This window comes from Conger conger, chromosome 10 (assembly GCF_963514075.1).
Source record: "Conger conger chromosome 10, fConCon1.1, whole genome shotgun sequence".
NCBI lineage: Eukaryota > Metazoa > Chordata > Actinopteri > Anguilliformes > Congridae > Conger > Conger conger.
Window position 1 is genome coordinate 24,763,739 of NC_083769.1, and position 27,696 is coordinate 24,791,434.

The 27,696-nt window shown below is 41.6% G+C and overlaps 2 long non-coding RNA genes and 1 pseudogene across 2 annotated transcripts; all 3 read left to right on the forward strand.

Annotated features, from left to right (window-relative positions):
* Window positions 1-444: 444 nt before the first annotated feature.
* Window positions 445-8,887, forward strand: LOC133139056 (uncharacterized). Its single transcript, XR_009709778.1, has 3 exons — window positions 445-612; window positions 7,616-7,873; window positions 8,627-8,887. It is a non-coding gene; the product is annotated as an uncharacterized LOC133139056 (long non-coding RNA).
* Window positions 8,888-10,192: 1,305 nt separating this feature from the next.
* LOC133139057 (uncharacterized) lies at window positions 10,193-11,361 on the forward strand. The gene is made up of 3 exons (XR_009709779.1): window positions 10,193-10,304; window positions 10,386-10,446; window positions 10,547-11,361. It is a non-coding gene; the product is annotated as an uncharacterized LOC133139057 (long non-coding RNA).
* Window positions 11,362-17,130: 5,769 nt separating this feature from the next.
* On the forward strand, window positions 17,131-22,033 carry LOC133139502 (class I histocompatibility antigen, F10 alpha chain-like; annotated as a pseudogene).
* The last annotated feature ends 5,663 nt before the right edge of the window (window positions 22,034-27,696 follow it).

Here is a 27,696-nt window from a genome sequence, read left to right on the forward strand (position 1 = left end):
GGACAAGAAATATATGCAAACAAACACACTGTGAGCACTTTATTAGGTATTAATTAGACTTCTGCTGCTGAATTAGGCTTCTGCTGCAGCTGATGTAGCCTATCCTCTTATAGGTTTGACATGTTGTGTGTTCAGAGATGCTCTTCTGCATACCACTGTTGTAATGTGTGGTTATTTGTGTTACTGTCACCTTCCTGTCAGCTTTGACCAGTCTGGTCATTCTCCTTGGACCCCTAATTAACACAGCGTTTCTGTCTGCAGAACTGGATGTTTTTTGTTGTTCACACCATTCTCTGCAAAATCTAGAGACTGTTGTGTGTGAAAATCCCAGGCAATCAGCAGTTTCTGAGATACTCAAACCACCCTGTCTGGCACCAACAATCATTCCACGGTCCAAGTCATTTAGATCACATTTTGTTCCTCATTCTGATTGTTGATGTGAACTTGAACGGCTGAAATTTTGGGGGATTTCCGTATACAGTTGTTCAACGCGGAGTGCAAAACACAGTTAGCCCAGGAGTTTTGACTTGTGTTGGCTTTCTGAGAAGTTCGAAGCTATGAAAGGAATTACTGTGCTTCTTTTTCTGTTACAGGCTACAGCTGTAAAGACAGGTAAAACTTCTAGTTATTTATGTACTTGATGCAAATGCTCACATGGTACCTATAGCCATTTATTCATGAAAATTGAAATCGAAAGTAAAGCACTAACTCAGTTGAAAGGAAACCATGCACTTGACAGCTGTGGATGTTTGTGAGGTTAAGTATCTTCCGGGTACAGCGGTACCCATTGTTCTATGAGTTATTGGCAAGCTTTAAGCTCTATGGGAATTGGATTTTATCCAATCTCGAGACTGAAACACTATCTACGCAACGCCATCTTGATGGCCAATCAAGGCAAAGATGCGCTTCAGTGACCATTTACATACGGCGACATCGCAGGCCGTTGTTCTTTCTTCCAGACAAATTTTCAGTGAAGGAAAGAGACAGGGCCTGTGAAGCTTAAAGCTCGCTAATAACTAATTGAACAATGGGTACCGCTGTACCCGGAAGTTCTATTTCTTTATTAGCTTCACTTTAAGCTCTATGGGAACCCTATAGCCCACGCCCTGTCGTCAACATCAGCCCCCTGACGCAGAACAACAGGCGATGGCAGTGATAGCCAATCAAGAGGGGCTCCCCTCAATAGCCAGCCCTTTTTCATGCATGAAAAAAAGGGGGGACTGTATAAACCGAGGAGCCACAACCATCCCCAGCGCTCGGTTCATGTAAACCAGCTACCGAATACCCAAGCCGGGAGATGGCCAATATAAACATGCACGCTTCTAGCCACCGCATAGAGGCGTCGCACATAATGTGTTTGAGCAGCAGTTACGTCCGATTGGACTCTGAGCTCAGGACTGCATATGCAACCGACGGTGTCGATGCATCCAGCAGATAGAAACGTACAAAGGCGCATGGCAAACTCCATGACGCCGCTGTACAAATGTCCTGCACACTGACCCCCTAAGCGCCCGAGAAGCTGCCATGCCTCGAGTAGAGTGGGCGCGAACCCCCCTACAGAGGGGGCAAGCCCATACACTCATACGCCCAGTTGATTGCGTCAGTAAGCCAATGGGAAAATCTCTGTGCCGTAACAGGTTTTCCTCTAGCAGCAGCACCATAACAGACAAACAGCTGATCTGCTTGTCGAATAGGCTGCGAACGTCGTACGTATATCGACAGAGCACGCACTGGGCAAAGTTTATGAAGCATAGCATCCTCCTCATCGTCATGAGGAGGGGGCTTGAAAGCCACCAGGTCCAATACCTGTGAGCGGAAGGACGTGGTGATAACCTTCGGGGTAAATGCAGGGTTCGGTCTCAACTCTGTCAGATCCTGAAAAGGAGAGACAGTCCGGGTGCACAGACAAGGCGCATAAATCGCTTACCCGCTTAGCAGAAACTAACGCAGTAAGCAGCGCCACCTTAAGGGACAAAGCTCTCCACTCAACGCTCTCCAGCGGTTCGAAAGGAGGACTACACAGGCTTTTAGTACCACCGTTAAGTCCCACTGTGGAACACGGGGTGGGGCCACGGGTTTCAGACGCCGGACGCCCTGGGGTGGGCAGCCACCATAGAGCCACCATAGCCAGTATGGCATGCAGAAATTGCAAAGACATACCCCTTTAACGTGGACAAAGATAACCCCTTATCAAGTAGGCTCTGCACAAAGTTGAGCACTACGGATACAGGGCACACCAGGGGGTCCTGAGAGCGTTCGAGACACCAAGTCTCGAAGGCCTCCCATCTGCCTTTATAAGCCATTGTAGTTGAGTTAGCGCAAGCATGCTGTATAGTATTTACAGCTACCTCGCTCAATCCCATGTTCATGTAACCAGGTGGCATTTCGGAATATTAAGATCCAGTACAATGGGTATTAAAAGGTGAATAAGTTCACACAAGTTTTTGGATTTTTGGTGATTTAATATAAAAGGCCTACATTGTCATTTTGTTGCTGTGTTGATTTCATGTAATGTTAAGTGCACAGCGACGAGGTTCAGTTAACTGTTTACCCAGAAGGAGGCGATAGTCACTGTACCTGTTCTAGAGTGTATACTTACTCGTGTGATTTATTAGTTTACCGTGCTCATGGGAAATCTGTCTTTTTCGTTTGATATCTTCATGTGAGAAGTAAGCAGAAGGGTGCATGGTCCAAGGATTTAATAATTATCTGGCAAGCCCACTGCCGTATTGTATGGATATAAAACGCTTTTAGCAAACAAGCTACAATACGTCTTCATACTGCTAGCCCTCATTGGCAGTCAAATGTAACGATGGGAAAATAAAGACAAAGAACCCCGATACATTTTGTGTCCTGTGTGGTGGTAGTGATTCCCTCAGGTTACATTCACAAGCCTGCTCCTAACAGGGGCCAGGCCGTGAGGCGCAGCCTGCTTGGGTGGGGATGAAAAATGGTCCCCGCCCCCTGTGACAGGAGGTCCCGGTGCTGGGGAAGTCGCCACGGAACGCCGGTCAGCAGCAGGGCTATATCGGCCATCCACTGTTTGTGCGGCCAATCTGGCGCAATCAAAATCAGGGGTTTCTTCTCCTCTCTCACTTTGGCTAGTACCTGCGGTATCAGACCAAAGGGAGGGAAGGCATAAAGGAGGCCCTTGGGCCAGAAATGGGCTAGCGCATCCACTCCCAGTGGGGGCGAGCCGGTTGCTGTCATCGCAAACCATAATGGGCAATGCGCATTCTGTCAGGAGGCGAATAAATCCACTCTCGCTTTCCCAAAGCGTGACCACACCTACCACGAGTGGGTGAAGACACCACTCTAGGGGGGAGGGACCGCCCCAAGACAAGAGGTCTGCGCTGCAGTTCAGCTGCCCCGGGACGTAGAGCGCCCGTAAGGAGTGAAGTCGGGGGTATGCCCAAGTCCAGATCCTCACCGCCAGCCGGTGTAGATGTGGACATTTGGTGCCGCCCTGTCGGTTTAGGTAAGCGACTGTCGCTTTGTTGTCGCTTCTGATTAGAATGGGTCTGCCCCGAAGAAGGGGTTCGAAACGTTGTAATGCAAGCCATACTGCTGTGATCTCCAGCACATTGATATGAGGCAGAGGAGGGTTCCACAACCCGCTCGCCATCATTCCATTGCAGACCGCCCCCCACCCCTTGGTGGAGGCGTCTGTGTATACAGGGACATGAGTGGAGATAGCGCCCATTGGCACACCGACACTCAGCATTCACCCATTTCGCCAGTGCTCTCACAACCGACTGTGGAATGCGAAACAGTTTTGGGCGATCTCTCATTGGATTGAAATGCATTCGCTTGAGCCAGAATTGCACCGGTCTCATGCGTAGCAATCCCAACGGAACCACGGCGATTGCTGCTGCCCTTAAATCCAACAGGCGCATAATCGTGATTCCACTGACGCAGCGACCTGGGAGAAATCGGCAAGCGTGGTCTCTCAGGGAAGCAATTCTCTCCTGAGAGAGACGCGCCGTCATTGATAATGAGTTCAGCCGGAGCCCTAGGTACTGAACACACTGGCTCGGGGTGAAAACGCTCTTGTCGCGATTGATAGTGAAACCCAATCCTTCGATGTGGGTTATCAGCATCTCGGTGTGTTTCGCTGCCAACTCCCTGGAAGGGGCTAACACAAGCCAGTTTGAGTTTGGTAAATTCGTACGCTCTTCCCAGAAAAGCGAAACGAAGGTACTGCCAATGGCACTGTACAATGTTAACATGGAAGTAAGCATTTTAACCAGTCCCCTTGGCTGATTGAGCTCATTACACGCTTGTGCATTAGCATCTGAAAACGTTGTTTCACCAAATGACGGTTCAGTGCTCGCAGGTCCAATATTGGTCTCACACCGCCGTCTTTCTTTGGAACGAGGAAATAAAGGGAATAAAACCCTTGCATTTCATCGTGTTTGGGGACTAGGCGGATCGCGATTTTTGCCAAGAGAGTCTCTATCTCTTGGGAAAGTGCACTGTTTAGATGCGGGGGCATATTCGTTTCCCTTACTCCTACAAAAGGAGGAGGGGGGACAGCGAACTGTAACTAGGGAGGACAACCGAAAAATTTATTTCCGGAAATCAACATGAATATTATGATTATTATCTCAGTTTAACCTTAAATTAACGTGTGGTGGACAATAATTCTGCTTGAATTTTAATGTGACAAAATGACTGTTTTTGTGGCTTTTAAGCGCTCATTTTACCAGCATTCCATCAATGTTAAATGCTGGACCCCGACGGCACCGAAAAACAGGCAGATTTCACTGCCATTCCATTCTTTACGTATATGGAGCTCGAAAATGGTGACACAACAATAGCTTTTGCTGGTTTACTTCACACGCTCATACATGGCAGTTGGTGGCAGTTCGAACTGTCAAAAGTGTGACTGGAGCCAGGTCAATATTTTTGCTGGGTACTCGGTATGTCCAGCCTTATAAGTCCAAAGTCCCTGGTTACTTTTTCATAGTTTCAATCGATTTTGACAATAGACATGTCAGACTTCAATCATGTTAACGCTCTCGAGCGTGCGTCAAAGTTTAGGTAGCAAATAACAGTGCTGTATCCTTCTGACGTCATTTACATAGCTACAAAACTGTCCGATCACGCCGAATCACTGATAGAAACAAGATGAATTAATGACGATTCAGAAAATGTATAACTTTTAAAGATTTAAATAAATCCTATGGTGGGACTTTTGCCATTTATGGACGGTACGACAGAAAATTCCGGTGCCGTCGAACTTAATCGAATGCTTTTATTTATATCGTTCGAATGACCAAGTGCCGTTAAAAAGCAAATTGTATGGCTTTGTGCTATTCGCGTATGCTAGCTACATCATGCTAACATCGTACAGGGACCAGTAAAGGCTTAGATCACACTAGCACTTAGTTATTGTAAGTTCGATCACCTCTACTGTAAAGTAAAAAAGTGGACAAATTACGTTTTCTGTGAGAAATCTATTGGCGAGCTCACGTGCACACACAGCGGTCTACATTCTAAAGCTCCACTTTGCCCTCCCTACTGTAACGCGTAGCCCACTCTGATTACAGTACTGAGCCATGGCGTCAGCTTGCACTTCTGAGTCCAAGCACAAAGGTTGAACGCGGACCTGGTTGAAAGCAGTGCAGACTGTACCGCGGGCTCTATGCAAATGTTCACTCCCTAATCCGGAACCGTATGTTTTACGTCTTGGTCTATGTGTTCCCAGCTCGCGTTTTTGTTTCCCCCTTGTTATTGCATTATTGCCCGTCGTGTTCCTCACCTGTTGTTTAATTGTTTAGCCCTCCTCACTCCCGTGCCCCGCCTAGTATGCCACTTCCCTTCATGTATTTAAACCCCAGCCTTTGATAGAACCGTTGTCAGAACGTTGATCGTCTTTGCGGTTGCTGAGTCCTAGTAAGGCCATGAGATGCCCTTTGCCTGATATTGAGTTTGCCTTTGCCCTTTTGTTTTGTCGCGTTTGTGTTTTCTTGGTTTTGGTCTTCGCTTTGTGTTTTTTGACCTCCCGCTTGCCTGATCCCTTGTACCTCTGCATATCTGCCTTTTTGTTTTCTCTTTTGCTACTCAATTTGGCATTGTGTTTTAGAATACCTGGCTTGATTATTGGACTGTAATAAACAATGTTTCTGACTACCCCTGGGTCTGCGCTTGGGTTTCTATTGTCACAGCCATTGAATTGAATAGTGTATATGTTGGTGTTTGCCATCACATAATTCCAAATTCATGCTCTAAAATTCCCAGTATCCATGGCATGGCTACCTGGCATGGTGTTTTTCATAAATCTAGTGGTGTTTTCTACAGTTTGATTTATATCTTATGGATTTGAAATAATGTGCTTATGTTTATCAATATCAAAAAGTAGGATCTCTGTGTAAACATACCTTTTAAATTCTTAGATCCTATTTTTATGAATAACTTCTGGACAAATGGGACACCACGCTTAGCCTTATATCACATTTTTGGGGCGTCGATACTAATTCATCATTATCATGAACTTGATCGTTTATGAACAGGTGGGATTATTATGTGGTCATTAAGGACTCGTGAGACTCACCAAAGTACCTACACCATTCACCAAATCTCCTATTAATGCAATAAATGTAAATGTAATCTCAAAAGAGGTCAGCCATAGTAATGAAGGTCTAAGCTATGACTAAATGCCATATTTATAGCAAACTTTGTGTTTTATTACTCCAATTAAGCACTATTCTCAGCCAATTACCCAGAATTACCCATTTCAATGTTGAATCCAGTTTTATATATGAGCAATTTTAGTATTCAATTGGCTTATTAAAATAATTTTGCCACTCTAAATCACAACAAAATATGAAAGAATGGAATAATACAAGCACAAAACAAAGTTCTGCACACAACCCAAACAGCTGAGAGCAATCGAAAAGCTAATTGGAGACTGAAAATCGAAAAATTTTGATAAATCCCACATTATTTGTGTAAATGCATTTCCGAATGATTTACGGACAAATTCATTCTGCTCATGTTTAAGAAATAAGACCCAGTCTCTAAAAACATGCGGGACTTGAATTCAAAATTGTGAGTTCCTGATGATTTAGTGTTAATTTGCCTAATTTTATCCAGTAGGAAATTATGGCCAGTTTGCCACTGTTTACATTTCCAAAATAAATGCAAAGCAGTTTTTATATGTCGTATCTATTTTTACTGTACCAAACTGTGAAGTCAATACACCCCAACTGGTTACTTGTTAAACCCAGTCTGGAATCTTCACATATTTGATTAAGTAATGTTTCTAAAAGTTAATGAATTAAGTCTCAAGCCTTGAAGTGAGAGATTAATCTTTCACTTTCATTCTTAACATGTATTTTCTTTTGGAGTTTTTTTTCATAGTCCTTTATATTATCTGTTTCGTGAAAATAAAATTTAAGATTACTTTGTTCACTGACACAGACCCGCACACAGACAGTTGTCCTTGCAAAGTTTGATTGCAGACGTAAGGATTTAGTGCTGTATGTGCAGTACATGTTTCCATTTGTATAGGAAAGTCCTAAGAATTTAATGCAATACATATTTCTGGTCATGATACAAATATTCTCCTGCCTTCACAACTCTACTAATGATTGTTGATGTTTCCCCACAGGGTCACACTCTCTCTGGGCATTTGCAACATTTATACACGGACAGACCCAATTACCAGAATTCAGTGTAGTGGTTATGCTAGATGATCTTCAGGTGCTCTACTATGACTGCAACATAAAAAAACTGATCTCTCGAAGCCAACCAAGCTCAACAAATGAAGATTTTATCCTTGAAGGTGCAAACATTGTGATGCAAGACGCTTATAATTCCATGAGAAGTCTTGCACGTCATGTAAACCTCTTCTCCAATCACACTGGAGGTGAGCTGAGTGCAACAACCAGATGATTGACATGTGCAGGTTTGTCGTTTGAATGTGGATGTGGCCTGTACTGCCACATGATACTTCATTAAAATATTATACAGAAGGGCAATGGTTTCTCCACAGCATGGTGGCTGGTCATACTGGTACATTTCCTGTTTGCTCAGTCAGAGACTGTTCAGAGACTGGATGACCCTCTAATCTGAATTACTTGTGGGGAAACGATAAAAAAATCTGGGATTAAAAAAACCACAGCATCTGCAGTAAAAAGGATGATAGCAGAGCTGAATAAATCCAGTAAATGTAGGGTAAAGGCTGGTTTATACTCCGTCACTCAACTGAAATCGCAGAATGTTCATGAACGTTCTAATGTTGCCCAACATTGCAATCATTGTTCAATTAAAAATATATTTAATTTATGAAGTATAAACTGGTTGCAGCGATGGTTGCCCATCAAAATATAAACCAGTCTTAACAGGTATATTCACAGAAGTTAGTTACAGCTAGGAGTAAGACAGAGGGCATTAAGAATGTTTCTTTATGAACGAATATTCAAAGTTTTGGCATTGGACATTTTCAATAGATGCACATTCAACACAATCTGATATTTATATTCTTTAGGTCACGGATGCAATTGAAGAGGGCACTAGACTACAAATATTCTCATTGCATTTTCATGAAAGCATGTCAAGGAAGTAGGTTGATGTTTGAGACTCTTGGCTTATTTGCCTCTTTTTTTTCTTTGTTTTGAAGGAGTTCATGTTCATCAGGGGATGGGTGGATGTGTGCTGGACAATGACAAGCCCAGCCCGATCATGGTGTGGGAAGCTTATGATGGAACAGAACTGACTCATTACGACATGCATGATCGCACAGTCAACCCTCTATGGCCACAGCTTATGTGGACCACACTGAAAGAAAAAACCTGTCAAATGATATATATAAATATTTATCAGCCTATTTGTATCCAAACACTGAAGTACTATCTGGAGAAAGAGAAGAACATTGTGTTAAGAAAAGGTAAAGTAACTTTCTACAAACACCTAACTAAAGCACATGTTCTTTATACCCTGATATCCTGTACAGTTTGGAATTGCTGGACTGTTACATTTCCTGTGGCCATAATAGCAGTGGGAAATTCTAAAGCAAGATTGCTTTTTATTTTCATTTTTTACTGTTTATACATGATAAAAAAAGGAAAAAGACCCTGTGCAAAACTTTGGGAACCCTTTTGGATTATTATTTGTTACTTTTTAAAAAGATGATTACTAAGGCCCAGACACAGGTGATTTACTCGTGAGGGCTTCAATGACTCCGGTGAGTATAATTCCAGGGCTGAACTTTTTATTCTGAAGCAACTCCATGACATTTAAAGTATCTGCAGTGGCTGTTCTGTCTCATGTCATAGGTTCCTCTAAACAGTTGTCCAAGGATGTCAGAATGAAGATGATTCATTTCCACCAAGAAGGAGAAGTCAAAAAAGGATTCTCAACTCCTATTATATACTGTGTTAACACAAACTCTGCGCACACACAAACACACCATTTATGAAAAAAGATTTACAGAAATGGATTGCAGCAAGAAATTGCACAACATGGAATGAGCGCCAGTCTTAACATATGTGCAACCTGTCCATTGTACAAAACTGAAATCAATGTAAAATATGTATTCGGTCCTTCAAAAATCCAAGGCACACTTGACCTTGCCACACAGCACACTATTTGAAAACCACTGCCTGAAAATATGGGGAATATGTAGCTGTAAAGGTCTGTAATTCCTAAACACACCTGATATGGATTTAAATACCTTAAATACCTCTGCTTCCCTGCATTGCTGTATAACTGCCCTTTCTCTGGCTAATGCACTGCTGTTTCCCCCTTCAGAGCGCCCCAGAGTCAGGCTGATCCACAAGGCATGCACTGAGACTGGAGTAATGATGGTGAGCTGTCTGGCCACGGGCTTCTACCCCCGACACATAGTCCTGACCATGCTGAGAGACGGGCATCCCATCCCAGATGAGGAGCTGATTCTGGGGAAGGTGTTACCCAATGGAGATGGGACCTACCAGACAAGGAGGACCCTGAGTATCCATTCAGAGGAACTGAGAGAGAGACATCATTACACCTGCTCTGTCACACACCTTACACTGGACAACAAGCTGGACATAAACTGGGGTAATTCAGATAATTATATGCTCTGCAACACATTATTGTGGAATCATTGGGACAGGGTGGAACATTGCATTCCCAGTTTGAAGTAGAATGTCATGGCCTGTGTATTATTTATTTACTGTATCTCACTGTAATGCTCTGTTTTACAGAACCAGAGGAAGGCTCAGATGTTGCAGTCATCATTTCTCTGGCTGTAGTGCTGGTTCTAGTTCTTGTCTTTACCATCCCTGCATTTGTCATCTATAAGAGGAGACACAGAGGTGAGAGGCAATAGTCATGGGGATGTCTTGAATGGGGAAAGGGTGAAACATTTTTATCTTGATCATTTTGTCTTTTTGCAGTCATTTGTAGTTTCCTAGACCACCCTGAGAATTGACTCTGCATCCTGGCTGCTTGCTAAAGGTAAGTGCATAAATATTGCGCTTATCTTCAGCAGTGTTTACAGTAGAGTATGCTCTTCTGCCCCTTTAGAAGATGTATCACTGATAGTTTGTCCTCTCAGTTTCAGAGTCAGAAGACACAGCTTCACGCTCCTCTATCTTCATGCCACAAGTGCAGGCTATTATCTGTACATCAACATATAGGCAACAGCACCTCTTTTTCTATTTCACCTGTCAGGTTCATATTTCTTATGCTGTATACATATTTTAATATATAATAATATAAATTAAGGATAGATATAGGAAGGATGTGAGAGTGAGAGTGTGGGTGTGAGAGTGAGAGTGAAAAAGGGAGGGAGGTGACCAAGAACCCAACGGCCACTCTTACAGAGCATCGGAAGTGGAGATGGGAGAACCTGCCAGAAGATTGACCTTCTTAGCAGCACTCCAGGCCTTTATAATAGAGTGGCTAGGCATACTTTACAAAGCAGCTGAGGTCTGAGAGAATGAGGACATATTCTCTGGTGTGAGACAAAAATAGAAATTCTTGGGCAGAACATCAAAGGGGCTTCTACAAAGTACTGAATTAAGGGTCTGAATACTTATATAAATGATTTCAGTTTTAGATTTTTAATACATTTGCTAAAATTTCTTGAAACATGTTTCACTTTGTATTCATGGGCTATTGTGTGTAGAATTGTAGAATCTCTCCCCACCTTCAAGCGCACACTGAAGATGCACCTCTTCAAGCAGCACCTCTCCCCGTCCCTCCCTACCTCCCTGTGAACCTTAATTGTTGTCTTTGTGATTTACTTTGTGTATCGGTATTTTTAGTTGGCTAGGTAAGCAGTGTTTGGATAGTTAAGTTTGGTCACTTTTGCTTTGTTTGTTTGTTTATTTGTTTGTTCAAAAAAATTAAAATTAAAATTCAAATAGGCCCTGGTTCTTATCTTTGTTGTACAGGTAGCTGTTGAAATTGTACTTCCCTCTAGGGTCTTTCAGTGCACTTATCCCTGGATATAGGTATGCACTTTGTTGTACGTCGCTGTGGATAAGAGCGTCTGCCAAATGCCATTAATGTAATGTAATATAATGTAATGTAAAGATGACTTGCTCAGGGACACACTTTTTATTTGCCTCTCTACCTCAGCTGGTGTGTGGTGAGTGTTCTGGCACAAAATGGCAGCTCTGCATCACCCAGGATGGTGCTACACATTGGTGTGGTTGAGGCGAGTTTCCCCCAAATCACTCAAACGTATTCGAGTGTCTAGAAAAGCACTATATAAAATGTAATGATCTGTCTATAAATAGTTGTTTCAAATCTGTCATCTCCTGTGCCATATTCTTGGGGTGTTATTTCTGGTGTGATGAGGTTAAAGGTGAGAATCGTCTTAAGAGCTGCACTTGAAGTCATGTGGGAGGAGCTTCAGGTGTGGGCAAACCTAACTGTGGACAGACCCCTTCTGACAAACCGGTCCATTCCAGTCCAAGGGGTGGCGAGAGCTGGAGAAGGAGCCTAATTTATTGATTGGAGTACATTGTAAATGGTAAATGGCAGGCATTTATATAGCGCCTTTATCCACAGCGCTGTACAATTGATGCTTCTCCATTCACCCATTCATACACACACTCACACATCAACGGTGATTGGCTGCCATGCAAGGCCCCGACCAGCTTGTCAGGAGCATTTGGGGGTTAGGTGTCTTGCTCAGGGACACTTCGACACAGTCCGGGCGGGGATTGAACCGGTAACCCTCCGACTGCCAGACGATTGCTCTTACTGCCTGAGCCATGTCGCCCCCTTGTGCGTGTGAACAAATGATTCAGAGATGAGGCTGGCCAAGAAACAGCTGTGCAGCCAATTGTCCAATTACTTTTGTTAATTACCTAAAATGTGGGAAATATGAATATAAGGGCTGTAATTCCTACACACAACCTGATATGGATTGAAATACCTTCAGAGCTGGCTGTTTTAAATGTGAATTATTTTCTGAATGCCTTTTCTGGATTTCAGTGGCTTTGTATGATGCAGTGCATGGGCACTTGGCTGTGCAGTTTATACATTTACATCACAGCTGTAGTTGGTTATACTGCCAGACAACTACTCTTACCTCCTGAGCCAATGTCGACCAAGTGACACTTCCCATGACAAGATCCCATTCCCATGTGTCCTGGCTAAATTCCAAACCTGGCTCTTTCGATCTGCCACCTAATCATCCCCTTAATCAATTTTCAAAAACATTGTAAACATTTGCCTCTTTGCTTCAGCTGGTGAGTGTTCTGGCCCAAATGGCAGCTGTGCATCACCCAGGAGGGGGCTACACATTGGTGGTGGTTGAGGCGAGTTTCCCCCAAATCACTGTAAAGTGTTGGAGTGTCTAGAAAAGGACTATATGAACACATTTGGAGGGATTTCAGGCCATTCCTCGATGCAGATCCTTGCAAGATCCTTCACATTCTTGGGTGTGTGCTTATTAGCGGCCCATATTCAGTTTAGCCCAGTGCTTGAAGTGGAAAAAAATAAGTGCCAGTACTCCTTATTCACGTGTTGGAAAGTGTATCAGCCGATATCAGCAAACCCTTGCCGGTTCCCGTTTGAAGCAACGAGGATTCCGATCAGTGATCAGAGCACAGTGTGAGTGTGCCGGTACTCCGCAGAGTAAAATGTAGAACTTCCGGCCCACTTCAAGCACTGGTTTAGCCCACAGGTTTTTGATTGGATTGAGATGGCCATTGCAAAACATAGATTTTGTTGTCAGAGAACCATTTCTGTGTGGATTTTAAAGTATCCGTTGGGTCATTGCCTTGCTTGAAAGTCACCTACTGCTAAGTCTCAGCCTTGTGGTAGAAGCAACTAGATTGTCAGCCAAACTGGCCTGATACTTGATGGAATCCATTATACCATTGATCTTAACGTAGACTTTTGGAATTAAAACAGCCCCAAAACATAGCTGATCCACCACCATATTTCACAGTGGGTATGAGGTGTCTCTCCTTTAATGCATCTCTGTTTCAATGCCAAATATGCCAAGGAATTATTAGACCAGAAAATTTAATATTATTTGTCATGACTTGCAGCTGTTCGACAGGATGTAAACAGCTCCCCACCCAAGTCTCCCCATGCACCTGAGATCCTTGAGGGCCAGAATAGTTATCCATCTAGTCCTCCTTGTCAGGGCCAGAGCCCAGGCCTGCAAATTTGTGTAATACACTCAGGAGATTGTCAGCAATGCTGCCGGTATTTTTTCAGTTCACAAATTCTTTCAATTCCAGTATCTTGAGGAACAATGTTAAAATGTTTGTTTGCAAATAAAATGAATAAATATGATATGCCTTATAGGTTATTTTTGACAATTGCACACATGTTTATGTTTATAGATTATGGACCCCTTAAAGTACCCTTGCCCATCCCCTGGTATAGTTCCAGAATCGCCACTGACTGTAGGAACATATCCGTGTATTTAGTTGAATGGGACTACTTTGCTTTTTTAACAAAACTCCAGTTAATAACTGACCTAATGTTAAGTCTCCTCTTGCCTTAATATGCCAGTCAGTCAGTCGTGACTTTTGTGCACTTCGCTTATCAGTTTCAGTCTCAAAGAAACCAAATAGGGGCAGGTGAGAGCACCTGAGTGTAATCGGCTAAAGGTCCTTGTTCAAAGTCACCCAGGACTGAGTTTGGGGTGTTGGCTTTTTCAGACGTTATGGAGGGAATAACAGCACTTCTTATTCTTTCACTGGCTGCAGTTGTTAACACAGGTAAAAGCTTTAGCTATCCATGTACTTGATGTATTTTCTCAGATGGCATAGCCTATATAGTCATTGATTCACAATCGTTTAAATCTAACCTGGAGCACTAATTTAGTTGAAAGCAAACTTTGCACTTGACAGCAGTAGGCTATGTTTGTTGGGTAAGGTAAAACAGCGTTCTGTTATTACAAATGGGTTCAGTGCATTTCAAATGACCCTACTTTTCATGGGAATATGCTTTTGTGTAGAAATGATTCATAGCCAACTGCGCTTAACGTTAGTAACGGTTTACACAAAGAAGCTTCAAAGGTATAAAGTTTGATTCGTAACATGCACTCGCCTTTCCTGGCATTGCATGAATATTAGGCTACAGTCCGAGGGGACCAGGTTACAACTTGGCCTACAACCTGCTTAACATTGCAGTTAATGTAAAGTTTCTTTGAAAATGTTTTTTCATCACACGGTGGTGCTTGTGTAATTCAGAAATTACAACATTGAAACCTCAAGCAGGGCAGTCTGTAGCGTAGTACTTAAGGTACATGACTGGTACACGTGGTTTGATCCCCTGTGTAGCCACAATAATATCCGTTGGGTCCTTGGGCAAGGCCCTTAACCCTGCATTTCTCCAGGGGAGGATCGTCTCCATTAATGTAATGTAAATCTAGTTTATGATGCGATTAAACTAAGAATTAGTGGTGTGACGTGTGAGCTCTAGAATTACATTTGTTCTTCGTATCATTGTGCACCATTTTTTATTGACTTGTAGCCTATTGAATCCAGTGGGAATTTTTGGAAGATTTTGCAATCCCATAATTCTAAATTCATACAGTAAAAATTAACCATGTGTTGTATATACATGTGGCGGGGCGACATGGCTCAGGCAGTAAGAGCAGTCGTCTGGCAGTCGGAGGGTTGCCGATTCGATCCCCCGCCTGGGCTGTGTCGAAGTGTCCCTGAGCAAGACACCTAACCCCCAAATGCTCCTGACGAGCTGGTCGGCGCCTTGCATGGCAGCCAATCGCCGTCGGTGTGTGAGTGTGTGAGTGTGTGTATGAATGGGTGAATGAGAAGCATCAATTGTACAGAGCTTTGGATAAAGGCGCTATATAAATGCCAACCATTTACCATTTTTACATGTGCTGATGGTCTTCTATAATCTAATGGTTTTTCCTGAAAATAGTGTGATTTAAATGCATTTCAGTTCCCATTTTGGAGGATACCTGGTTTAGTGTTCTTCAAGAATGTCATGGACTTTCCTAGTAGTGTATATGTTGGAGTTTGCCATCTCATAATTCAAATTCAAACTGTAAAATTCTGAGTATCCATGGCATGTCTACCTGGCATGGTGTTCGTCATGAACAAAGTGGTGTTTTCTGAAAACAGTTTGATTTTATCTTTTCTGAATTTAAAATGTATTGCCATGTATTGAACTGCAACATTTCAAACAATTTATTCTTAATTTCAGTGACAGTCAGTGCATCCCATGACACTGTATTAACAGAATACTTGAATTTTTTTAATTATTTGGCTTTTCAAGTCACTTAATTCCGCTGCTGACACTGCTAAAAATAATATGCTTTTGTTTATCAATATCAAAATGCAGGACCTCTGTGTAAACAAACCTTTTAAATTCTTAGATCCCATTTTTATGAATGACTTCTGGACAAATGGGACACCATGCTTAGTCTTATATCACATTTTTGGGGCATCAATACTAATTCACCATTATCATGAACTCGATCGTTTATGAACAGGTGGGATTATTCTGTGGTCATTTACAACTCGTGAGACTACCAAAGTAATTGACTCGGTCTTGAAGGTGCGGTCTCTCCACATGCCTCATTCACCAAATCTTTTATTAAAGCAATAAATGTAAATATAACTCCAATTAAGCACTAATTAATCAGAATAAACAACACCCATTTCAATGTTGAATCCAGTTGCGTTTTATATGTATGAATAATTATAATATTCGAGTGGCTTATTAGAATACTCTAAATCAAAACAAAATATGAATGAATGGAATAATAAAAGCTCAGCTGAGAGCAATCGTGAAGTCCATTTGGGACATTTCTCTGACTAATGACTGAAAATCTGAAAACTTTGATGAATCACATTATTTCTGTAAATGCATTTCCAATTGATTCATGGTCAAATTCCTTCTGCTCACATTTAATAAACAAGGCCCATTCTCTAAGGAACTTGAATGCAGAACTGTTCCTGATGATTTAGTGTTAATGTGTCTAATTTTATCCAGGAAATATTATGGCCTGTTTGCCACTGCAACATTTACATAATCAATGCAATGCAGTTTTACATGTCATATGTATTTCTACTGTACCAAACTGTGAAGTCAATACACCCCAACTGGTTACTTGTTAAACCCAGTCTGGAATTTTCACATATTTGATCAAGTACTGTTTTTAAAAGTTTATGAATTAAGTCTCAAGCGTTGAAGTGAGAGATGTATCTTTCACATTCATTCTTAACATGTATTTACTTTTGGAGTTTTCTTTTTTATAGTCCTTTATATGATCTGTTTCGTGAAAATAAAATTTAAGATTACTTTGTTCACTGACACAGACCCGCACACAAAGACAGTTGTCCTTGCAAAGTTTGATTGCAGACCTAAGGATTTAGTGCTGTATGTGCAGTACCATTTGTATAGGAAAGTCCTAAGAATGTAATGCAATACATATTTCTGGTTATGAAACAAATATTCTCCTGCCTTCACAACTCTACTAATGATTATTGATGTTTCCCCACAGGGTCACACTCTCTCTGGGCATTTGCAACATTTATATATGGACAGACCCAATTCCCAGAATTCAGTGTAGTGGTTATGCTGGATGATCTTCAGGTGCTCTACTATGACTGCAACATAAAGAAAGTGATCTCTCAAGGCCAACCAAGCTCAACAAATGAAGATTTTATCCCTGAAGGCGCAAACGTTGTGATGGAAGATGCTTATAATTCCATGAGAAGTCCAACACATCGTGTAAACATCCTCTTCAATCACGCTGGAGGTGAGCTGAGTGCAACAACCAGATGATTGACATGTGCAGGTTGGTTGTTTGAATGTGGATATGGCCTGTACTGCCACATGATACTTCATTAAAGTATTATACAGACGGGTATTGGTTGCTCTACAGCATGGTGGCGGGTCATACTGGTATATTTCCTGAACAGTCAGAGACTGTTCAGAGACTGGATGACCCTCTAATCTGAATTACTTGTGGGAAACGATAAAAAAATCTGAATAAATCCAGTAAATGTAGGGTAAAGGCTGGTTTACACTCCGTCACTCAACTGAAATCGCAGAATGTTCATGAACGTTCTAATGTTGCCCAACATTGCAATGGTCATTGTTTAATTAAAAACATATTTCATTTATGAAGTATAAACTGGTTGCAGCGATGGCTGCCCAACGAAATATAAACCAGTCTTAACAGGTATATTCACAGAAGTTATTTACAGCTAGGAGTAAGATAGAGGGCATTAAGAATGTTTCTTTATGAACGAATATTCAAAGTTTTGGCATTGGACATTTCCAATAATGCAATTGAAGAGGGCACTAGACTACAAATATTCTCATTGCATTTTCATGAAAGCATATCAAGAAAGTAGGTTGATGTTTGAAACTCTTGGCTTATATGCCTTGGCTTATTTCTTTGTTTTAAAGGAGTTCATGTTCTTCAGAGGCTGGGTGGATGTGTGCTGGACAATGACAAGCCCAGCCCGGTCATGGTGTGGGATGCTTATGATGGAGTAGAAGCAACACATTACGACATGCATAACCGCACTGTCAGCCCTCGATGGCCACAGCGTATGTGGTCCACACAAAAAACACTCAAATGATATATATACAAATATTTATCAGCCTATTTGTATCCAAACACTGAAGTACTATCTGGAGAAAGAGAAGAACATTGTGTGAAGAAAAGGTAAAGTAACCTTCTACAAACACCTAACTAAAGCACATATTTCTTTATTCCCTGATATCCTGTACAGTTTGGAATTGCTGGACTGTTTCTGTGGCCATAATAGCAGTGGGAAATTCTAAAACAAGATTGCTTTTATTTTCATTTTTTACTGTTTATACATGATTAAAAAAAAAGGAAAAAGACCCTGTGCAAAAGTTTGGGAACCCTTTTGGATAATTATTTGTTACTTTTTAAAAAGTTGATTACTAAGGCCCAGACACAGGTGATTTACTCGTGAGGGCTTCAATGACTCCGGTGAGTATAATTCCAGGGCTGAACGTTTTATTCTGAATTAACTCCATGACTTTTAAAGTATCTGCAGTGGCTGTTCTGTCTCATGTCAACAACCATAGGTTCCTCTAAACAGTTGTCCAAGGATGTCAGAATGATGATTCATTCCCACCAAGGAGAAGTCAAAAAAAAGATTCTCAACTGCCTATTATATACTGTATTAACACAAACTCTGCACACACACAAACACACCATTTATGAAAAAAGATTTACAGAAATGGATTGCCGCAAGAAATTGCACAACATGGAATGAGCGCCGGTTCATTCCATTGTACAAAACTGAAATCAATGTTAACATTGCTACAATATGTCTTGGCTGCAATGCTATTGCCTTGTTGATGTACAACAAATTAATAATCCCCCTCCCCCATTTCTTTCCGCAGCCAAATTGACTAAATAAGAATCTGAGGTAGATGTTATAAATAAGTGCTTATGACCTAATGTTTTTCATTGTTAAGAAACACCTTATAGTATATACAATTATTTTTTAGCATGGCTATATAAAAATGTATTGGGTCCTTCAAAAATCCAAGGCACACTTGACCTTGCCACACAGGACACTGTTTGAAAACCACTGCCTGAAAAAATATGTGGAATATGTAGCTGTAAAAGGTCTGTAATTCCTACACACACCTGATATGGATTGAATACCTTCAGAGTTGACAGTGCTTTAATCTCTTTAATATTCATTGTTTATTTTCCAATCCAATGCGCTAGAATACAGAGCTAAAACAACAAAAATTGTGTCACTGTCCCAATTTCACATTTTACTTGACAGCGAATACGTTTTAAATAATTTTATCATGGTTTATGTTGTAGTCCCCATCATCTACATGGAGAGTATCCTGGACCCAACCTACCCAGGCCTGCCCTTTGTTTTGTTTTAAATGTAAATGTAAAAATATTTTCTGACTGCCTTTTCTGGATAGCAGTAGCTTTGTACACCCACTGAGCACTGGTCCTTTTGCTCTCATAACAGTCTCAATTCTTGGTGGAATGGATCAAAAAATAATAATTTTAGATTCTGTTCCATGACATGATTGCATCCAACAATTTCTTCAGATTTGTCTTCTGTTCTATCACATCCCATCCACAAGGTGTTCTATTGGATTCAGATCCGGTGACTAAGAAGGCCACTGAAGAACATTGAACTCATTGTCATGTTCATGAAAACAGTTTGAGACGACTTGCTTTATGACATAGGGCATCATGCTGGAAGTAGCCATTAGAAGAGGAGTACATTGTGGCCATGAAGGGATGCACATGGTCAGTAATAAAGCTCAAATCGGATGTGGAATTCAAGTGATGATTGATTGGTATTAACGGACCCAAAGTTTGCCAAGAAAACACCATTACACCACCGCCACCAGCCTGGAATGTTGACACAAGGCAGATTGGCTGATTCGATAATCACATGAATAAGTAGGCATATAGGTGTTCCTAATGAAGTGCTCAGTAAGTGTATGTTGTATTCCTGTGGGTGCTACGCTGTGCAGTAGTTGCATTTATGGCAGTCCTTTTCTAACAAAAGTTACATTTTAATCCCATGCGAGTGTAGGGGTCCTCGCACGGGCCGCCAAATAACGTAGGGATTTTACTCTCTACGAAACCGGGGCGCCAGTTAATGTTATGTTGCAGTATAACTGCAAAAAGTAATCACTCAAAATTACTGTCATCAGAAATATCCAACCACAAATTTAGTATTTCAATTAATAATTAAAATAAGCAATATTAATTATTAAACATACCGATAACCTGAAGGTTGGAAGTTCTTCGAAAGACTGGTTTAACTCGGCTCTCATGTCTATGTGATTCCAAAACGGACACCGGGGTTTAAGAAAATATATTTATTAAACAAACGTAAAACACAGAACAGAAACTAAGGGGAAGTTAGTAAGGACATTTAGTTGGGTATGTGAGCGTGTGCGCGTGTGTGGGCACGCGCAAGCGCGCGTGTCACTTGAACAAAGGAAAGTAAAGTGGGTGTGTTAGTTATTGTTAGCTGTGAGAAGACTACTTGCGTAGTTTACTCTATGTATGCGCAAAAGACGGCGAATCAATTCACGTACATATATAGCTAACAAAATACATTCCAATGATAAGAAGGCAAATATGGAAACACAGATTCACAGAAACAGTTAGACTAAACTAAACACTGGCTATGCCTGAATGTTTGTTGTCTTACTGATTCCATACGCATTGCTGGATCCAAAAGACGTGCTGTCCCTGTAGAAGCGGCGATGGGTAATGTGAATGTACTGGAGAGATGCGCAGGCTGGGGCGTCTTTGCCGCGCGTTGTCGTCTGGTCCGCTCGGTTGCTGGAAGGATGTTCCCTTTTCCGGGTGGAAAAGTTCGTTGATGTTGTTCCTTGGTGAGCTTTGCAAGGGTAAACTGATGTAGCGTTCCGCGTACACCAGTTTCCACTCGCTATAGGCCACGAAGTTACCGCGAGATAACTGTCCGAGTCTCGGAGCAGATGCGCTGAAGCGAATGGCCAAAAATGGTGCGTCGAAGAAGTGGGTGAAGAGAAGAAGAGAGAGAGAGATCCCAAGAACGTGTCTTGCTCTTATACGGGAAAGTTTATTGCTCCCGCCATTACGGGATTGGCTGAACCAAGCTAGACGTCATGCGGGGTGGACGTCCCGGAATTGTCCTGTGGGAATGTGGAAGTTGTAGTTCCTACATGAGGAACCTGTGCTTCCCTGCATTGCTGTATAACTGCCCTTTCTCTGGTTTATGCACTGCTGTTTCCCCCTCCAGACCGCCCCAGAGTCAGGCTGATCCACAAGCCATGCACTGAGACTGGAGAAATGAAGGTGAGCTGTGTGGCCATGGGCTTCTACCCCCGACACATCAACCTGACCATGCTGAGAGACGGGCAGCCCATCCCAGATGAGGAGCTGATTCTGGGGGAGGTGTTACCCAATGGAGACGGGACCTACCAGACAAGGAGGACCCTGAGTATCCGTTCAGAGGAACTGAGAGAGAGACATCATTACACCTGCGCTTTCACACATCTTACTCTGGACAACAAGCTGGACATAAACTGGGGTACTTCAGATAATTATAAGCCTTGCAACACATTATTGTGGAATCATTGGGATAGGGTGGTACACTGCATTTGGCACAATTATGCATTTGTTAAGACTGCTACTTTCCATAAGCATAACCCAGTGGTAGTTTGAAGTAGAACCTCATGGCCTGTGTATAATTCATTTACTGATGATCTCACTGTTGTGCACTGTTTTTCAGTACCAAAGGAAGGCTCAGATGTTGCAGTCCTTAGTTCTCTGGTTGTAGTGTCTGTTCTGGTTCTTGTCTTTACCATCCCTGTATTTGTCATCTATAAGAGGAGATGCAGAGGTGAGAGGCAATATTCATGGGGATGTCTTGAATGGGGAAAGTGTGAAACATTTTTATCTTGATAATTATGTATTTTTGCAGTCACTTTGTAGTTTCCTTGACCTCCTTTCTGAGAGTTGACCTTGCATCATGACTGCTTGCTAAAGGTAAGTGCATAAATATTGCATTTACCTTTAGCAGTGTCTACATTATGGTCTTCTGTCCCTTTAGAAGATGTATAACTGATAGTTTGTCCTCTCAGTTTCAGAGTCAGAAGACACAGCTTCATGTTCCTGTTGGTTCACACCACTGGCATCAAGTGCACAAGTGTACTATTATCTGCATGACAACATATAGGCTCCAGCACCTCTTATTCTATTTACACCTGTCAAGTTAGTTATTCTGCATATACAATTTACAGTTATGTATATTTTAATATTCCATCCATTATCTGAACCCGCTTATCCTGAACAGGGTCGCAGGGGGGCTGGAGCCTATCCCAGCATAAATTGGGCGAAAGGCAGGAATACACCCTGGACAGGTCGCCAGTCCATCACAGGGCACACACACCATTCACTCACACACTCATACCTACAGGCAATTTAGACTCTCCAATCAGCCTAACCTGCATGTCTTTGGACTGTGGGAGGAAACCGGAGTGCCCGGAGGAAACCCACGCAGACACTGGGAGAACATGCAAACTCCGCACAGAGAGGCCCCGGCCGACGGGGATTCGAACCCAGGACCTCCTTGCTGTGAGGCTATATTTTAATATTGAATAATGTAATTGATTAGAAGGACATGAGAGACAGAGACAGAGGGTGTTTCTCTGTACCAAGAACGCATTGTGAATTAGCTCCTTTCGGGAGACGGCACTTCCAAGAACACAAGGGCAGGGAATGCAGTTGTATGTATCAGAGATGCAATCTTTATGAAGTGTTAAGTAATCTTTATTTTGATGATTCTGCTTTCATGAATATATATATATATATATATATATATATATATATATATATATATATATATATATATATATATATATATATATATATATAGATAGATAGATAGATAGATAGATAGATAGATAGATAGATGGATAGATACTTTATTCATCCAGAGGGAAATTTTAGAATTTTATGTATATGGATGTTAGTAAGTAATGTTACATTTTTTTCTTTGGCCAAGTTTGTGGGAAAAAGAGATCTGACGAGTGTTTGAAAAGCTTCACAGGTCAATGGTACTCATCCCTGACCTGTCTTGGGGGTGAAAGCTGAACAGGATCGGACTGAGAGATAGAACTCAGATCGGATCTCAATACAGGCACACAGAAACCGATTTTAAATAATCTTGAGCTTCCAGTCTTTTTTAATTAGTATTATTTCTCAGAATTGTACAACTAATCTTTTTTTTTTTTTTAAAGGCAACCAAAGTATTTTCCTTTATTTATTTGCATGGATCCTCTCTGTGTGGAGTTTGCATGTTCTCCCCGTGTCTGCGTGGGTTTCCTCCGGGTACCCCGCTTTCCTCCCACAGTCCAAAGACATGCAGGTGAGGCTGACTGGAGAGTCTAAATTGCCCATAGGTATGAGTGTGTGAGTGAATGGTGTGTGTGCCCTGCAACCTGTTCAGGGTGTATTCCTGCCTTTCGCCCAATGTATGCTGGGATAGGCTCCAGCCCCCCTGCGACCCTGTTCAGGATAAGCGGGTTAAGATAATGGATGGATGGATGGATGGATTTGCATGGATCCACTTTTTACGGGACATCAGTTCACATTTCCTTTCCATTTCAATCTGTGTTGATTCTGAATCTATAATGTCCTTATTGTACTGTAGAGACACTTATATGAATGTGCATCTTGGTGGGTCATTTCAGAGTGTGTAAGGACACTGTAGTGCATTCTAGAACTTTAATGCCAATGTTTAGTCTGTTGGCGGACCCCCTCTGACAAACAGGTCTATTCCAGTCCTATTCCAATTGAGGCTTTTCACTGTGGTGATTTGCTAAACTGTCAAATGAGAAGGTGTTCAGTGTGTGATGTAGTGGTAAGTCCCCTTCAGTTTGGACTCGATGGTTGTCAGTTTGAATCCTGGATGGAGATATGCAATTCCCTGCAGCCCAAAAGTTATTGTTTGTCAATCATCAGTTTCCCCAGGCATTATGCTTTAATCTCTAAATCTCTAAAACAGGGTGTCAAACCCACAACTTGGAGGGAAGCAGTGTTGTTTTTTTTGCCGTTTCCTTTCTAGCAGGTTTAGTTTTTGGAATCAAGGTATGGCCAATCTATGACTAGAAGTAATCACAAGTGCAAGGAGACATTTACAGCCCTCCAGGATTGAAGCCTGACCATTCTAAAGTCTAAATAAACATTATTCTTTCTTTGATTGGTGTCTCTCTTTAGATTGAGTGATAGCCCGTTACCATGCAGGGTGGCAAATCATTCAAAAGGGGACTTTCAGATTTCGTAGGTGAATAAACCAGATGGTCCTCTTGAGTAAAAAAACTACGTATCGACACGCCTTTCTGTCACACACATACAGTGGGAGCAATAATTATTTGATCCCTTGCTGATTTTGTAGGTTTGCCCACTTAAAAGAATGGAACTGTGTAGAATTTTAATCATAGGTACATTTTAACATTGAGAGACAGAATATCACAAAATAATCCACAATAACAACATCATATGAATTTTATAAATTTAATATCATATTTTCACATGAAATAAGTATTTGATCCATAGAACAATAGGACTTAATACTTGGTGGAGAAACCTTTGTTGGCAAGCACAGAGGTCACACGTTTGTTGTAGTTTTTCACCAGGTTTGCACAGATCTTGGGAGGGATTTTGGTCCACTCCTCTTTGCAGATCCTCTCCAAATCCTTAAGGTTCCGAGGCTGTCGCTTGGCAACTCGAAGCTTCAGCTCCCTCCACAGATTTTCGATGGGATTTAGGTCTGGAGACTGGCTAGGCCACTCCAGGACCTTAATATATAATTTGAGCCACTCCTTTGTTGCCTTGGCCATATGTTTGGGTCATTGTCATGTTGGAAGACCCATCCACGACCCATTCTCAGTGCTCTCACAGAGGGAAGGAGATTGTCGCCCAAAACTTCCTGGTACATGGCCCCATCCATCCTCCCTTCGATACGGTGAAGTCGTCCTGTCCCCTTAGCTGAGAAACACCCCCAAAGCATAAGGTTTCCACCTCCATGCTTCACAGTGGGGATGGTGTTCTTGGGGTTGTACTCAGCATTTCTCTTCCTCCAAACACGGCGAGTCGAGTTGATGCCAAATAGCTCTATTTTGGTCTCATCTGACCACATCACCTTCTCCCAAGCCTCCTCTGGATCATCCAGGTGTTCTTTGGCAAACTAAAGACGGGCCTGTACATGTGCCTCCTCAGCAGAGGAACCTTGCGCACACAGCAGGATTTTAATCCTTCACGGTGTAGTGTGTTACTGATGGTTCTCTTCGTGACTCATTGATATCCCACGAGGCAAGATCTTGCACGGAGCCCCAGACCGAGGGAGATTGGCGATGACTTTGTGTTTCTTCCATTTTCTAATAATTGCTCCAACAGTTGTTAACTTCTCACCAAGCTGCTTGCTTATTTTCTTGTAGCCCATCCCAGCCTTGTGCAGGTCTACAATTTTGTCCCTGATGTCCTTAGACAGCTCCTTTGTCTTGGCCATGGTGGAAACATTGGAATCTGATTGATTGTGTGGACAGGTGTCTTTTATACAGCTACATAACGGTGTAACAAGGTAGGGGATCAAATACTTATTTCATGCAAAAATACGAAAATAAATTTATTAAATTTATATGATGTTGTTATTGTGGATTATTTTGTGATATTCTGTCTCTCAATGTTAAAATGTACCTATGATTAAAATTCTACACAGTTCCATTCTTTGTAAGTGGGCAAACCTACAAAATCAGCAAGGGATCAAATAATTATTGCTCCCACTGTACATACACACCCACACACACACCCTCACTCTCATGATGTTCTCTGCTCTCCTGGGGGAAACAGCTGTTTGTTTTGGTACTGCTGCAGAGCCATCACTCCATGCAGAGAGAGGAAGATAAAATCCAGAAATACATATTTTGTACAGTGCACTCCAAAATGAATCATTGACAAGAAATATATGCACACAAACACACTGTGAGCACTTTATTAGGCATTAATTAGACTTCCGCTGCTGTATTAGGCTTCTGCTGCAGCTGCTGTAGCCTATCCACAGGTTTGACGTGTTGTGTGTTCAGAGATGCTCTTCTGCATACCACTGTTGTAATGTGTGGTTATTTGTGTTACTGTCACCTTCCTGTCAGCTTCGACCAGTCTGGTCATTCTCCCCGGACCCCTAATTAACAAGGCGTTTCTGTCTGCAGAACTGCTGCTCACTGGATGTTTTTTGTTGTTCACACCATTCTTTGCAAAATCTAGGCAATCAGCTGTTTCTGTGATACTCAAACCACCCTGTCTGGCACCAACAATCATTCCACGGTCAAAGTCATTTAGACCACATTTTGTTTCCCATCCTGATTGTTGATGTGAACATGAACTGAAGCTCCTGACCCGTATCTGCATGATTCTACACATTGCACTGCTGCCACACAATTGGCTGATTAGATAATTGCATGAATAAGTAGGTGTACAGGCAATATAGTGATCAATGAGAATAGATTTCAATGTAACCAGTAGTGCTAGTAAACCCATGATACAGTAAATGTTTCAATGTCAGACTTGGGTAAGCCATGATGCAATTTAAATGGTGTATTTTCTGTCTGTGGGTAAGAGGCTGCCATTAATCTTGCTCGCACAAAAGCATTGTATTTTCAAAAATGTTGTACTGTATGTCTATATGTTAATATATGAAGAGTTTGGTTCCAAAACGCTATAAATCCATTTTGATTAATTTGAGTAAAAATGTGTTTTCTTTACCAAGAAAGTGGTATGATAAAAACCACCATTTTCTGTTTCAAACTTTCATATAGCATCTTGAGGTTATAATAACATTAAAAATTCAAATCCAGATTTTAATATTTAAAGATTTATTTTAAAAACTGATTATTTTTTCCCTAAATTCCAATAAATTCCGTCTTTTCCCAAACTGCTATAAATCCATTGCATCAATACAAAAGTTTTTTTTTCAGATTGAAACTGTGCAAAATACAATTACAAACAACAAAGTAAGTTGATCTACATGTGACAGCCTCTGAACTTGGAAAATACTTGGAAAAGTGCTAAATTTCATCATGAACAAGAAGAACACGAACAACAATATCACATATACTTGACCATAACATTTCCAAAATCACATTCCCCTTACATTCAACTTCCAAAATTGCATTCATCTTAGCCATGTTACATTTAGTTGTGTTGTGTATGCTATAAATACGCTGATTTTATTTTTTTTTAAGATTCATTTTGAACACATTGCCTTAATTGTGTTGTCTTGTGCATTACACAAACCATTGCATTGATAAAAACAATATTTCTGTATACAATTGTGCAACAGTAGAACTATACTGTAAGAAAGAACACTAATACATGACGATATCCCTTGTATTTCCTGTTAATCACTACTTATATCGAGAACTCTCTAGGATGCCGGCTGCATACAGGGCGCCGCCATTACTGTTTACACGAAGTGGAGTGGCGCGCTGTGATTGGTTGAGTGGATCTGTTGGGTTCTGCAGAAAAGGGGGACGGCCGTTTTTCGCGGTTTGGAAAAAAAGCGAGTAAACAGGACAGTGTACACGTAACGGCGAATATCGCGTTTTGCGGGAAATTGAATATGGGGTTATCAACAGTGACGAAATACAGTACTGATTTTGGCGGTAACTCAATTTTTTTTAAATGGCGCTTATCGCGTTTTGGAACCAAACTCCTCATATGTCAAA